Raw genomic sequence first — 14,148 nt, 5'->3', positions numbered from 1 at the left:
TGAACAGGTCAGGATTCCATAGCCGCAGGCAGAACAGATGAAACTGGATCAGCAGCACGGCCAGGTGGACTGGGGACAGCAAGGAGTCATCATGCCAGGTAGTCCTGAGGCATGGTCCTAGGGCGCAGGTCCTCCAAGAGAGAGAAAGAGAGAATTAGAGAGCATACTTAAATTCACACAGGACACCGAGACTGAAAAACAGCTTCTATTTTAAGGCCATCAGACTGTTAACCAGCCATCATTAACATTGAGTGGCACATAAGCAATAAACAAATAAAAAAATAAAAACTCTGGTTGTAAACTGACTGCAGTAGCTATGTTTTTGGTATCGCTCAAGTCATACTGCGTGTCATTCGTCAACTGTCTGGATTTTACATTCATTTTGGACCTCCACAAAACTGACACACTAAATCAACAAACTGTTTTTGTACATATTCAAGTAGCGATTCATAACATACAAATACAATCAGTACATGGCTTTCCATTAATTTCTTAAACTCATTGGAAATTAAATGGAATTCAACTATGCTATAATCCCACTGAAACATGAATAAGCCTCATTCAGATGATTTTATATGGTCCTTTACACACCAGCTCCGTGGGAAAATTGGATCCTGGCCAAAGCCACAAGTTCATTCAAAAAGTGTGAGACATCTAGGATGAGTTTTTTACAATATTAATGTCAACTGCCATATGTTGATGTACATGTCCAACTGGTTTCCTCCTATTTTCAGACTACTGATGCCAGACTAGTGTTTTATCATGTGGCCACAGATACTCCCCTATTCTGTCAATGGTTCCAGATCTACAACAGACAACTGTGTGCGCATAGCATACAGTATTGAGCAATAGAGAAGAAAATTAAACACTAGACCAAAAATATACACCATTTTATTTTTAAAGTGTCTTGTGCGTCCCAAACAATGTACAATAAAATTGAAATGAAAGCTAAAGGGAATATGAAGTAGGGTTGATAAAGGTCAAGATAAGTTTGACTGGGACTAGGGAAGCGTAGGATGTTTGGTTACATTTGGCATCCTAAACTTGTTTACATGTGACAAAGTAGGCTACAGGACCATATAGTGCTTCTACCCAAGTGGTGGCCCATCATGTCTTTAGGAGCTAGTCTTTTTCATCTTTTCCAACCAGGATTTTTTTTATTTACCTTTATTTAACTAGCCAAGTCAGTTAGGAACAAATTCTTATTTTCAATGACAGTGGGTGGGTTAACTGCCTGTTCAGGGGCAGAATGACAGATTTGTACCTTGTCAGGTCGGGGATTTGAACTTGCAACCTTCCGGTTACTAGTCCAACGCTCTAACCACTAGGCTACCCTGCCGCCCGCATCCAAGACATATAGCTAGAATGTTATGGAGTGATATTAGTGCCAACATAAACTGAATTTCAGATTCAACATCATATCGCTCCATAGACTCTAGTGTGCCTGGTTTGGCCAAAGATTACTACACATTGTGGCCCTCCAGGAAAAATACCAAACTCTCTGAATGTATATGCAGTGGTACATGTCAGTGCCATGAGTTACACTGAGTGTATAAAACATTAAGAACACCTGCTCTTTCCATGACATATGCTGACCAGGTGAATCCATGTTAAAGATATAATCCATTTTGGATGTCACTAGTTAAATCCACTTAAATCAGTATAGATAAAGGAGGAGGAGACAGGTTTAAAAATATGTTGTAAAGCTTGAGACAATTGAGACATGGATTGTGTGTGTGTGCCATTCAGAGGGTGAATGGGCAAGACAAAATATTTACGTGCCTTTCAACGGGGCATGGTAGTAGGTGCCAGGGGTACCAGTTTGTGTCAAGAACTGCAACACTGCTGGGTTGTTTACGCTCAACAGTTTCCCGTGTGTATCAAGAATGGTCCACCACTCAAAAGACATACAGCCAACTTGACACAACTGTGGGAAGCATTGGAGTCAACATGGGCCAGCATCACTGTGAATGTTTTCTACACTCGGTACATTAATAGTATTGGTACTGTGTTCTTGCCGCAACCTGTAAAGCTGGAGCTGCCTGCGAGGCAGTGGGAGGTGTAGGTGATGCCGTTGTCTGAACACACAGGGTCCCACTCCCCAGCCAAGCAGGAGCAGTCTATGTTACACTCTGAAAACAGGCTGCCATCGTATACCAGGGGACCTGGGGGACAGAGAAAATGGCTGGTAATAATGATGTTTAAATAACTGTTGCTGAACTATCATTGACATAGGCACAGTGACAAAACAGCCAGGAATCCTGGCTCAGTATCAACCATACTGTGTATTCCCACAAGAAGGAGCCCCGGCACAAGCCCACGTGTGTTTTGGTCTAACTCTCCCTCATAATTCCACTGATCAAAACTTTTGTTTTTATCAATCCACCAACCAACCAATCAGATGTCATATTTACCCGTTGTAGGACAGGGTCAGACCAGCCACCTGAACGTTGTCACACTAGTGCCAGACTGCAGAGGGAGGAGGAGGTAGGCCATGAAGGAGGTGACGAAAGACAGCTGGGCTCCAGACACAATGCCAAGCTTATACCTCTTCATCAGTAGACCTCCCAGGAATATCCCCAACTCAACTGGAAAAGTTATACTCACACGTCTTTAGTGCTACCAGTGTGCTGGAGTTTCATTTCCACTCATGTTCAACAAACCTACAGGGGTTGGGAGAGAACAAAAAAAGTGTATTTAATGCCATTCAACATCAGTACTGACAGGATGGAACATTTCAGCTGGAGCATATCCAGGTTTCTATGGCTTCGTTGAGAGAAGCAGCCCAATTCAGTCTTTTTTTTTTTAGTAATTGCTCTTTTAACCAATCAGATATGCTCTGAAAAAGAGCTGATGCGAAAATATCTAACGCGATAATTTCCCATCATTATTCAACAGGCTAATGGGTCGCCAGTTGTCTATATAAAGAGTATCCTTATTAGGTTTGGGAATCAAAGTAATTACACCTTGCTTTAAGGAAGCCGGTAACTCCCCATTTTCTATTGATTCGTGAAACATAGCAAGAATGAAATGAATCAATTTATCATTGAATGCTTTATAAAACTCGCTTATTAAACCATCATTTCCAGGGGACCTATTGTCCTTAAGGCTTTTAATACAGTCTTTTATCTCAATTTCAGATAACTCATCATCACAAAAATCCCTGAAATCATTCTCTATCTTCTTAGCAATGTTTGCAACACGTCATGCTCTATTAACTGGGGCTACGAAGGAGCACGTTGACGTCACTAGAATGATGACAAGCAATTTTAACGGTTTCTAAAGGAAATCATAGAATTCCAAACTCATTTCTATGGCAACACAGTTGTCATTTTGTAAACAATAATTTTCGAACGTGTGTTGCCAAGAGACATCTAACCGACGTTCTATGGAACGTTTTCTGTGCGAAAACAACAACTTCAGTTTGCTGCTGACAACAAGCTTGTTTGATTTTTGAGACCTGAGAACAATCGACTGGAAAATGCCTGGGTGCTTTTTAAGACTGGCGGAGAGAGTGCGTGGACGTCGGCGGCCTACTGCGTCGACAGGTTGTTCAAATTCATTTGTGGCTTGTTTTTCCTGTCTTTTTCTGTTTTGCAGGGTTTGTGATCGTCGACAGGTGGACAGCGACAGCAATTTCGAAGAGGGTATGTGGAGTTATTTTACTACATTTAACAATGTCATTATGATTTGAGAAATGTTGTGTATTTCTATCATTCAGACTTGGCAAAAATGCTTGTGCTAGAGATGTTGTAGCTAGCTAGCTTGCTAGCTAACATTAACTTTAGTAAGTGTTGCTAAGCGATCGACTTTTGCTACCTAGCTAGCTAGTATTAGCAATCTTGCTATGTTTTATGTCCTAGCAATAGTTTATTTTATATTCCAATGTTCCTCATTTTAGAAAAAACTGTCCTGGATGAGGTCCAGTTGGATGTGCCATTGGATGATGTGCCAGATGTTCCACAGCTGCCAGTCCTCCTTGATGTCCAGAATGCTGCTATCATCCTTGAGGATGTGCCAGATGTGCAGACTATCCTTGAGGTACAATTTTCTGAAAGTTTGGGGTTTTATGTTTGAAAAATATCCCTGCTATTCAAGTTGTGTCTCTTTGACATGCAACAAATCTCTTGTCGGCATTCTGCTTTAGGAGGCCACTGGCAATTGGCAGCTGATTCTGATTAGGTTCAGCCCCCTATAAAAGGCCTGTTGTGATCAGGGTAAGAGACGGTGGGGCTTCAGAAGGAAGCCCCCCCACACACACACACACAGTCACATCACGGTTACAATGTTTACTGTTTCCAACATGAATGTATTGTAATGTGCAGAACAATGCTTGGTGGTCAAAGCTGGGAGAACTTTCCAGTTCATCAGCCCCATCACCTACATGCGTGGGGGATCCCAGGTATGTGTCTTTGTAACTAGCTAATCCTAATCTACATGGTCAGTCATTTGATCTTGATGGAAATGTGTCACAGCAATTGCTGAAGTGGTTTGTTGATGTTGTCTTGTTGTTTATCTCAACAGCAGGTGGTGGTGAGGATGCACCACGTGAGTAGGGTGAAAGGCCTGGAGACTCAACTGGTGTGTGCCATCTCCAAGGAGACAGCCAAGTTTAGTCCAGAGGACATCCCCTACTGTGCAACCAAAGTGCAGTCCATCACTTGGATCCAGGTAAGATGTAAATACTACTGAAATAGTATTAGATTAGGCTTTTCTTCACTGTTAGTGGAATTCTAAATTCCTTTGTATTATTTCTCAATCAGAATTATTACTCTGTCAATGCATTCTAAAGGGATTGTAAGACCCAATATTTTTATAAGAAATGGACAGAGTCCCGGTCTTAAAAGTCAGGTAACAGCGTTTAATTCAAGAGAGTACTGCCACATACACATATTTCCACAGGTTATAAACTGAAAATGACGTCAGCGTTTTCTAAACGTTCTATCTATTTCACCAGTAGAGAGGCCCTATAGCTCTCGAGCTTTCGCTCCACGCCTGAAGTCAAGGTCAGTCAGTATAAATCAGCATTCTAGACAGTCCGTTCCTGCTACCTGGAGATTGTACAAATAAATGAACTAAGGAACAGACCTTCATTGTTACTAAACTCCTGACTACATTATATACAATTGGGAATGGGAGCAAGAGAGAAAATTCATATGTACAGTACATTATAGCATTTGGACTAGTCAGTCCTGATTGGAATGTATACATAATTAGTCATTTCAACCATAATTTCCTCTAACAATCCTCCCTTTGATCAAATATTATACATTCAAATCTACATCTAATTTTATCAAACATAAAAATAAAAATATGAACCAACATTATTATAAATGTTTATCCGACTCTTCACCCATCATTGAACAAATCTAACCTTAACCTTAATTTAACCCTTAAACCTACATCAGAATTATAACTCTTCTTAACAGGATTTTTGTTACAATCTTTATTAAAAAACAGTCTAATATTGAAACAAAGTACAATCTAATTCTATCCTCAACACTAGTCTCATCAAACATAAATTCCCCAATGATGAAAGATCCAGATTTGTCCACTTGTCCTGTAGTCAGGCATTCAGTCCTCCACGGGTCAGAACCTGGAATCGTTCCACACCGCACCATCTATTGTCATAGATTACTACTAATAATAACTTTCATACATACACGCAATCAACCACGTCCGTACAAAACTAACACAGTCACACAGGTGAAAGTAGCCCATAACACAGTAATCATAACATTTTTCCATCTTTCAAACACACTGTCAACCCAATTTAGTCAGATCCACCCCAGAGTTTCTGCCAACCCGTGAGCCAGGGTGGTCAAACCAGCTGAGGCTTCGGGCACTGATTCGTCCGGAGCTGTGTTATTTGGGATGTAAGCACAAACATGGTCCTGATTATCACACATACTTCTCCCTTTTCAGCCATTAACATATCTAATGCAATTCTATTCTGCCAAGCCTTCCAGCTGGTTGCTTCAGTCTGTTCTACAACACCTTTAATAACATCTCTGGTATACCTGTTAAAGCACTGTTGATTATCATAAATATAATTAATCCAGTCCACGTTCTTATGAGAGTAGAGCCCCAGAAATGCTTAACTCTAATCCTGCTAGGATCTGATTTCTTGCTTTGACTAATCTGGCACCTCCCCTGGAACCCCAATGTTATCAATGTATACCTTGTCATCAAATGACCCAGATGGAGTGCTTCTCTTTTCCCGTTTAGATAACTTCATGTCCTGGTGTCGAATGAGTGTAAAAGGCATCCCCAACGCACATGACCCCACCCAATCTGTGGGTAATACTGATCATAGAATTGTTCCCCCACACAACCACCAGATGTCAGCCCTGGCCCACCTTACTTTACTGAAATCTTCAGAGTTTAACCATCCTCTCAAATCCAACAGGGTCTTTATAGTGGTAACATTCTCTGTTCGATTACAAGTACTAACTTCTCCCACATATTTTCCATGAGTACTATACCGGGCCAAACAGTAATAATCTCCTCTGGATACTGTAAAGGGAAGAACCTGGGGATTTAAATAGTGCAAATCAATACAACTGTGCTTTCGTGAACAGCTTTACCATACCGGCCCAAACTCCTCTACCCAGAACCGTACTAGGGTGTCGACCAAGACCTGGTCATATCCATACCACAACCCTTGATCCCCCTTCATTTCTATTTAAAGGGTTAAGCGTATCTTTATGCCACTCTACTCTACCTTCTTCCATACTGGGTGAGTGGATTCATATAGCCCTCTCTCCCAATGAGCTATGACCTGTGTCCACGATCAATATGGGAACCTGCACCGATATCTCTTTTATTTTGGAACAAAATCCTCATCGTCTAAACCATGGGTCAAATTACCACTCTCCGCATACTCGAGTAGGACGTGCTGTATCAGGAATATGTCACCCACGATAAGACAGCTCAGACGAACAGCTTCCATGTGAAGCCCCACCCTCTCCCCTAGAACACATCGCTTAGCAAGAGCCAGACACATCTTCACTTCTATGAACAAGAACAGTGAGGAAAGGACAGGTAAGGTATTTTTCATTCGAGAGATGGCCCCCAGAATTCTGTTAATTCCAGTTCTCCTCTCGAACTCTGTTATTGTTCGACAGTGTCAGTGTGTCTTACCCTCCTGCAGTGCGATATGAATCTGGGTAGCTCTTTCAGCTAGCTGTCACCAGGAGTCCTTGGTATGGTCCCCCCAACAAGCCTATGGGACTGGATTGAGTGACTTCACCTGTAGTTCACCTGTAGTGCATAAAATCCTGGACATACAGGTTTGGTTAACTTCTTGAGCATACTTGACACGCAGACGTCCCAAGTATGCCCCTGGAAATGCAAATGCGCTACGCTAAATGCTAAATGTACTCGTTACAACTCAATCTTTGATCAAAATTCACAAGCAGGGTATTGAATTAAAGCTACACTCGTTGTGAACCTAGCCAGCAAGTCAGATTTTTAAAATGCTTTTCGGCGAAAGCATGAGAAGCTATTATCTGATAGCATGCACCCCCCAAAATGCCAGCACGACACGTAAACAACAGATTTTGCGGTAGCCGGCGCTACCCAAAACGCAGAAATAAAATATAAAACATTCATTACCTTTGACGAGCTTCTTTCTTGGCACTCCTATATGCCCCATAAACATCACTATTGGGTCTTTTTTTTCGTTTAAATCGGTCCATATATACCCAAAATAGCTTTGTATGGAAGCTGTGTCATTCAGAAAAAATCATCGTTTTTAAACGCTGCGTAATTTTTTTAAATTAAAAAAGTCGACGATAAACTTTCACAAAACACTTCGAAATCCTTTTGTAATCCAACTTTAGGTATTAGTAAACGTTTATAATCTATCAAAATGATTACAGGGCGATGTCTTTTCAATAGGTCTTCACTTGCAAAAACAATGGCTTCTAATATCTCCCTCAACTGCATCCGGGTGAAGACTGGGAAACTGGAGGTCAGATAGAAGGATTTTCCAACAATTAATTCAATTGAAAATTAGGACAATGGCGCCATCGTGCGGAATTTGTATGAATTTCAGGCAGATCGCCATTAAATTCTGTTCTCTTTTAATAACTGGTGGAAGTGACTTATGGAAATTATTTTTAGCTTTCAGAGAGCAGTTTTTCTTGCGTTTTTCAATGAAACACACGATCTGTTATAGTCACAGCCGTGATTTAACCAGTTTTATAAACTTCAGAGTGTTTTCTATCCACACATACTAATCATATGCATATACTATATTCCTGGCATGAGTAGCAGGACGCTGAAAAGTTGCGCGATTTTTAACAGAATTTTCGAAAAAGGAAGGGGTAGAAGTAAGAGGTAACAAACAGTTTCTCATTTGTTCTGTTTATTAGCTTAAAAAAAATTATTAGTTAATTATCCCGTAGGTCACATCCTATTCTAGAACACCATTTACCCATCCCCCCTTTGTTACCTGGCTCTGCCCAGGTAACAACCTTGCCTATTCTTAAACAATGACTTAGGTAAGATTTAGTGAATTATCCTTATGTCTAACATCATCATGTAGGAGCCCCTTTTAAATGTTCCACATGTCCAATTCTCCCTTGGGCGTCCATTCATGTCAATCCTGTAACAATACTCTGTCAAGTTTCTTATCTACTTATAAGAACTATCTGCGCTACTTATATATTTTCTTAAATATATATTTTTACCAATTTAAACCTTCTCTCTCATATCTCTCAAATACCACTAAGCTTCTAACTGTTTGACTTTATCTAAAATCATTGATTTTTAGAAAAAACATGTCTATGAGCGGCTTTTCTCTAAAGTCCTTACATTTCCTTAATCAATCTGTCTTAATCCTAACAATAATCCTAAATCATCACAGATCTCCTATATTCCTGTTAAATGTAATACTATTTAAAAACTTATAATAATCAAACAAAGTCTAATAAATGCTAACCATATTAAAATCCTTCCTACACTAACAAGCCCTCTCCTTCGGGGACCCTCAGTATTCTATCTGACAATAACATGAATTTAATATGTGTTGCAAAGTGTGGAATACCTTATCTACAGTAATTTATCACCCCTAAAAAACTGCAACTTATTTTTCTATGTAATTCCCTGCCCTATTGGCTTAATCTATCTTATCTTCCCCTATTTATTCTCAATGATAAATATGACTTTTTCTCTGTTACAATACCAAATCATTAATAGCCCATTCAAAAACTTCACAGCTAATGTTGTAAAACAGAATCCTTAACCACTTTCTCATTTGTGGTTCAAACAATAATTCTAACCCCCCAACCAAAACTCCATTATTATGAATTTACTTTAAAACCTCTTACTTCTACCCCCTCCTTTTTCGAACATTCTGTTAAAAATCGCGCAACTTTTCAGCGTCCTGCTACTCATGCCAGGAATATAGTATATGCATATGATTAGTATGTGTGGATAGAAAACACTCTGAAGTTTCTAAAACTGGTTAAATCACGGCTGTGACTATAACAGATCGTGTGTTTCATTGAAAAATGCAAGAAAAACTGCTCTCTGAAAGCTAAAAATAATTTCCATAAGTCACTTCCATGAGTTGTTAAGAGGACAAAATGTAATATCGACCTGCATGCAATTCATACAAATTCCACACGATGTCGCCATTGTCGTCATTTTCAATTGAATTTATTGTTGGAAAATCCATCTATCTGGCTTCCGTTTCTTCCAGTCTCCACCCGGATGTTGTTAATGTGGACATGGGCAGGCATTGATTTGCACACGAGGAGCTATTGAATATACATCGCCCTGTAATCATTTTGATAGATTATAAACGTTTACTAATACCTAAAGTTGGATTACAAAAGGATTTCAAAGTGTTTTGTGAAAGTTTATCGTCAACTTTTTTAATTTAAAAAAATTACGCAGCGTTTAAAAACAATGTTTTTTTCTGAATGACACAGCTTCTATAGAAAGCTATTTTGGGTATATATGGACCGATTTAAATGAAAAAAAGACCCAATAGTGATGTTTATGGGGCATATAGGAGTGCCAAGAAAGAAGCTCGTCAAAGGTAATGAATGTTTTATATTTTATTTCTGCGTTTTGTGCTGCGTCGGATAAGCAGAGTCTTTGTTTACGTCGCATTCAGGCATTTTCAGGTGGTGCATGCTATCAGATAATACCTTCTCATGCTTTCGCCGAAAAGCATTTTAAAAATCTGACTTGTTGGCTAGGTTCACAACGAGTGTAGCTTTAATTCAATACCCTGCTTGTGAATTTTGATCAAGGTTTGAGTTTAAACAAGTACATTTAGCATTTAGCGTAGCGCATTTGCATTTCCAGGTGCCTACTTGAGACATATGCGTCTCAAGTAGAATCAAGAAGTTAAAACTAGTAACTCAATATGACCACATTCATTATACAAATGACTCTCCCCTGAGGCTGATCAGACCTCAGAAGACAGTCACGATAAGATCAATAGGTCATCAAATTTAAAAAATTCACTTGTATTATTAAAACTCAAACTAACAACTCATAAGGTTCCATATGTGAGCATGCCTCTTTAAAATACCTTTGCACTAAAACAAATAGTCCTAACAATGGTTTTATGTGTATATACTTGCAGACCTGTTTTAATTTGGTCGTTTATGGCCTCATTTTCCCCAAGATTATAATCCCAGGAATCATCTAAAATGGAGACACCTAAACATCAATATTCCCAGAAGAACACAAAACTCCTAACTAGCATTCACTATGCTAATTCCGATTCAGAAACTCAAAAGTGAACTATAAACTAAACCTAATGATGATTCCCCTTTAACTAAAATCATTCATCATAAGTTTTAAACAACGTCAATGTATATGTTTACTTAAATGAACATGCTACCCTTAGATACAATTAACCCGATAACATTATTGTATTACTTTTTCCCCTCTGCCGCAAATGTCGTACATTTCTCAGTGTAAGAAATCCGTAATTTAGTCCCCGATATTTAATAAATATGCATTCGCATTCTCCCATGGCTCCTTTAATTGACTTACAGTGCCTTGCGAAAGTATTCGGCCCTCTTGAACTTTGCGACCTTTTGCCACATTTCAGGCTTCAAACATAAAGATATAAAACTGTATTTTTTTGTGAAGAATCAACAACAAGTGGGACACAATCATGAAGTGGAACGACATTTATTGGATATTTCAAACTTTTTTAACAAATCAAAAACTGAAAAATTGGGCGTGCAAAATTATTCAGCCCCCTTAAGTTAATACTTTGTAGCGCCACCTTTTGCTGCGATTACAGCTGTAAGTCGCTTGGGGTATGTCTCTATCAGTTTTGCACATCGAGAGACTGACATTTTTTCCCATTCCTCCTTGCAAAACAGCTCGAGCTCAGTGAGGTTGGATGGAGAGCATTTGTGAACAGCAGTTTTCAGTTCTTTCCACAGATTCTCGATTGGATTCAGGTCTGGACTTTGACTTGGCCATTCTAACACCTGGATATGTTTATTATTGAACCATTCCATTGTAGATTTTGCTTTATGTTTTGGATCATTGTCTTGTTGGAAGACAAATCTCCGTCCCAGTCTCAGGTCTTTTGCAGACTCCATCAGGTTTTCTTCCAGAATGGTCTTGTATTTGGCTCCATCCATCTTCCCATCAATTTGAACCATCTTCCCTGTCCCTGCTGAAGAAAAGCAGGCCCAAACCATGATGCTGCCACCACCATGTTTGACAGTGGGTATGGTGTGTTCAGGGTGATGAGCTGTGTTGCTTTTACGCCAAACATAACGTTTTGCATTGTTGCCAAAAAGTTCAATTTTGGTTTCATCTGACCAGAGCACCTTCTTCCACATGTTTGGTGTGTCTCCCAGGTGGCTTGTGGCAAACTTTAAACAACACTTTTTATGGATATCTTTAAGAAATGTCTTTCTTCTTGCCACTCTTCCATAAAGGCCAGATTTGTGCAATATACGACTGATTGTTGTCCTATGGACAGAGTCTCCCACCTCAGCTGTAGATCTCTGCAGTTCATCCAGAGTGATCATGGGCCTCTTGGCTGCATCTCTGATCAGTCTTCTCCTTGTATGAGCTGAAAGTTTAGAGGGACGGCCAGGTCTTGGTAGATTTGCAGTGGTCTGATACTCCTTCCATTTCAATATTATCGCTTGCACAGTGCTCCTTGGGATGTTTAAAGCTTGGGAAATATTTTTGTATCCAAATCCGGCTTTAAACTTCTTCACAACAGTATCTCGGACCTGCCTGGTGTGTTCCTTGTTCTTCATGATGCTCTCTGCGCTTTTAACGGACCTCTGAGACTATCACAGTGCAGGTGCATTTATACGGAGACTTGATTACACACAGGTGGATTGTATTTATCATCATTAGTCATTTAGGTCAACATTGGATCATTCAGAGATCCTCACTGAACTTCTGGAGAGAGTTTGCTGCACTGAAAGTAAAGGGGCTGAATAATTTTGCACGCCCAATTTTTCAGTTTTTGATTTGTTAAAAAAGTTTGAAATATCCAATAAATGTCGTTCCACTTCATGATTGTGTCCCACTTGTTGTTGATTCTTCACAAAAAAATACAGTTTTCTATCTTTATGTTTGAAGCCTGAAATGTGGCAAAAGGTCGCAAAGTTCAAGGGGGACGAATAATTTCGCAAGGCACTGTATTTTAGATAACTTCCATCCGTCCCGGAATGAAGAATCCTACTTAGGCACCCCATGTCTACGTATCAGGGGAAAAGTTTGAATAACCAAATTCAACTTAGCTTACTTCCCGAAACATATGCAGTTATGTTTTTCTATAGAGGTTGCTTTTCAAACTTTAAATACCCTAACATGGTTCCACACAATTGAAAGTGCTCAAATTCACTGGTGTTACATAAACAATCAAACCTGGAATCACAACCATGGAATCCATTACCACAATGTTTTATTATTCATACATCCAGTCTCTCTCTCTCCCATAGCCTAGTTCAATCCAAACAAACGCCACAACCCTTGATGCCTACCTAGGTATCAGCTGATAGTTTTTAGCATCTTTCCAGACTATCCTGGCAACTCTCAAATTACTGTTAAAAATGTATTTTGTAATTTATATCAACTTCTGAAAAGTTACTCGAAACACTAATACACACACTAACAGACAAACAATTTTCTCCGTTACCCCCAGTCCCTGGCGACAAAAGTGCCTCGCTAGTGACGTCATCATCAAGCGTTGTTCAAATCCTGAATTATAATTTACCACCCCAACCAATATCTCTAAATTCGCTAATTTTATAAAAACATTTTGATGGGCATAAATCGTAATTGTCTGTTCAAATCATTTAGAAAATGTATATTCCCTATTCAGATTGCGTTCAGTTTTAAATTCTAATCATCAAAGTAAAACCAACCCAACTTCTCAATTTACCATACTCTAACATTTAAACGTACCATGTTTTGTGCTAAACTTATCATATGTCAGTCGATTCATAAATAGCTATAACATCCGGATAGCCCGAAATTGTATCGTATCTCTCCGTTATTCCCTACATTTAACTTTAGGTGACTTTTTCTTCTATGATACCCTTATTTAAATATGACACCCCTCTCAATACATTATTATTATAATTGTCCGTAGTCGCAAAACTTCGACACCAGGAATTCCCAGAAAATCATCCTAATTTAAAACCCTTCCTGGCTCTATTCGTAATATCAGCTTCCATTCAGGTTCTTTGTCTGAGTCAGATTTTGGACGCCTCCCTTCCATTCTCTTTGTTCTACTATTACGGTAATCTCCCGCTAGTTTCCGACACTTCTTTTGAGGAATTTCTAAACAATCCTTCCTTTTCTGTCTGACTATGTGTGTGTCTCTTTTATGGAAATCTTATCAATAGCTTTGACTTTTGAATCAGATATTAGGTCTTACCTTACAACTATAAGCCCAGGGTTTGTAAATCCCTAGTTAATATCTTATTTTCCGGTTGTGTCAGTGGGCTTTTAAAGAACGCTAATAATCGTTCTCACGCCACTAATTGTTAGACTCCCCTCTCGCATGGAACTTTCCTGTCTATAGATATGGCTTTTATCTCATTTCTTTAGATTTAAGTTCCCTCTCCTCCTTATTTGGATATTTCCGTAGTATTAGTTGAATCGGAACGATGATCAATACTGCCACTATTC

This window comes from Oncorhynchus clarkii, chromosome 1 (assembly GCF_045791955.1).
Source record: "Oncorhynchus clarkii lewisi isolate Uvic-CL-2024 chromosome 1, UVic_Ocla_1.0, whole genome shotgun sequence".
NCBI classification, from domain to species: Eukaryota; Metazoa; Chordata; class Actinopteri; order Salmoniformes; family Salmonidae; genus Oncorhynchus; species Oncorhynchus clarkii.
This window is presented reverse-complemented; position numbering follows the sequence as displayed.